Here is a 2,874-nt window from a genome sequence, read left to right on the forward strand (position 1 = left end):
GGGGAGAGGGAGAGGGAGAGGGAGAGGGAGAGGGAGAGAGAGGCTGAACCGTATTAAAGACATTCAGAAAAAAGCATGCTTACACAAGATAATCATTCAAAGTCTATTTGTCGAAGCAGTTATCCGACGACAGGCAGTAAACAAGGAACAATTTTTGCAAAGGATCAAACTTGTGCCTACCCGAGCACCATAGTTTTTTTTTTCGCTTCCGCTTGACTGCTCTGTTTGTCCACAGGTGGGCCTGAGAGAGAGAGAGAGAGAGAGAGAGAGAGAGAGAGTGGGCAGGGCGGTCTGTGTGACTGTGTGATGCAATAGACAGAAAGTGTAGAAGTTTCTACTAGAAACCTTCCTGTCTCAAAGCGGCCGCAAATACCCACACCGGCTCTTTTGCAGGATCAAACAAGTTTAATGATTTGTCATTGGGGGGGGGCTTCGGCTCAACTCACGACAATTTTTGGTCTCCCAGAATGATGCAACTCAATGCAACTGCCAGTGAGCAGAATCAATATGAACATCCGTCTGACTTGATGCAAACGGACGTCTTTCGTCGTTTTTGTTAGCCTAATATGTGTGTGTGTGTGTGTGTGTGTGTGTGTGTGTGTGTGTGTGTGTGTGTGTTTTATTGCGGTCGACGCAATCGTTTCTATTTATTTTCAAAAATATTTTTATTTACCCAAAGGTGTTTATTCAACTATATCCCCGTATAGGCACTGTTCATTTGCTGCAAACTATTTGCTGAGAACTATGTGTGCCCGAAAATGCAACCTTTCTAGTACTACTGCTACTCCTTGGCTCCTAATTCTTACTTCTTACTGCTGTCTTTCAGTCACACCCCTGATCTCATGGTAGGAAAGATCTAGACTAGATATCAACTCCTCACCTTCTCGGGCAAGGGCGAAAAATCTCGGAGGGACCGTGTGCAAGTTGCGCACGTTAAAGATCTCTTGGCGGTCTGAAATCGATAAGAGGAGTAGGCTTCGGCCGCCACCAGGGCAAAATTCAAAATAACCTACCAACTGAATATAATGTTTAATGTGTCCTGGGACTTATTTGACCTTATGCAGTTGCAAGCACCGTAAAATACTTACACCCCCCAAAAAACAACAAAAACAAAGAGAGAGAAAGAGACAGACAGACAGACAGACAGACAGACAGACAGACAGACAGAGAGAGAGAGAGAGAGAGAGAGAGAGAGAGAGAGAGAGAGACAGACAGACAGACAGACACAGAGTGCGAGAGAGAGAGAGAGAGAGAGAGAGAGAGAGAGAGAGAGAGAGAGAGAGAGAGAGAGAGAGAGAGAGAGGGGGGGGGGGGGGGGGGGGGGGGGGGGGGGGATTCTATGGTTGCAATAGTCTCCACGCTTATTGTTTTCCTTGAACTTCTCTGCCCCACATGGTATTAGCCTAGTGGGCTTTATGCCCTTCTGACCTTTCAGTTATTCATATAAAGTTGTATATTATAATATGAACATATGCGCTTGATTCCCAGGAAAAGTCACTCCCTTCCTAGTATGGTCTTGCATCTGACGGTATTCATAACCACCTTCGTTTACAGTTGGGATATATTAGGAATAAAATGATTACATCGGCTCTGTCTTGATACGCATGTTTTCCTTTCCATTCGACGAGACACAACAGATGGGCATGTGATAAAGATGAAGTGCGACAATCTATAAATTATATTCTGTGTGATGCACAGTCCTGACCTGATTACTAAATTATTATTCATTATGATCGTGTGCGTCGAGGCATTTCATATGAACTCATATATTTCACAATAGGTTCTTGAATAGGATTAGTCAGAATTGTCTAATGTTATGTTTATGTTGAATGTTATGTTCAGAGTATAATTTGTTGCAAATTCTAGTCAGATATCACAATTAGGTAGTGCATGAGAGTGATTTAAGCAAAGTTGTGGGTGGAATTGCCCCGGTTCACCCTACATTTTTTGTAGGCCTACTTGATGTCAGTTTAACGACTGCAGATCTAGATATTTTTCGTTTTACAAAAAAAATTGAACTAATGAAAGCATGATGATGATGATGATGATGATGGTGATGATGATGATGATGATGATGTGTGTGTGTGTGTGTGTGTGTGTGTGTGTGTGTGTGTGTGTGTGTGTGTGTGTGTGTGTGTGTGTGTGTGTGTGTGTGTTTAAATGAGGATTTGTGTGCGAGCATACTATTATTATGTGTGCGTGTTTTATGTTATATGTGTGTACATGCATGTGTGTACGTGGGAAATAGAAATATAAAGAGACAGAGACTGAGATAGCTAAATGGATGGCAGTGGCGTCGCGTGGGTTGCAGACAAGGTGGTGCATAATTGGAAAGTGAGCAAATGGGCGATAGGCTTAGATCTAGTAGCTACTATTCAGATTTCTAGAGAAAGTCAATTAGAATCTGCAAGATATCCCGTAATCTACATCTATCGATATTTACAACTGTTTCAGGATGAAATCGCATAAAAACTGCAATAAAGTGAAACAATACTAACAACTCACTATGCTCACAATCTGAGAAGATTAAAAGATTTCTAATTACTTCGTGCAGCACCAGGACTTGCTACACAATAGAGTGAGACAACAGTTTCGATACCCATTCTTCATTGAGTTACCGTAGACTATACTAGTGTACGCCTAGTAGATATAGGCTCGCGGAAACTGGGATAAAAATTCTAGCTTGCACCAAATTGGTGCTGAGAAGAGCAGTTTCGTGCACCTTTCTCCTTGTGCGGGAAGAACGATATGCCTCAATTTCTCTACAGTGACAAAAATAACTTTGGTGCAAAGATTTTGCTTGCTCCCAGCAGACACTACCGCAAGTGGTGCGACAAGAATAAACCATCCTCGTCGCTCGCCGTCTGTCTCTTC

Source organism: Aplysia californica, unplaced genomic scaffold (genome assembly GCF_000002075.1).
Source record: "Aplysia californica isolate F4 #8 unplaced genomic scaffold, AplCal3.0 scaffold00136, whole genome shotgun sequence".
Classification (NCBI taxonomy): domain Eukaryota; kingdom Metazoa; phylum Mollusca; class Gastropoda; order Aplysiida; family Aplysiidae; genus Aplysia; species Aplysia californica.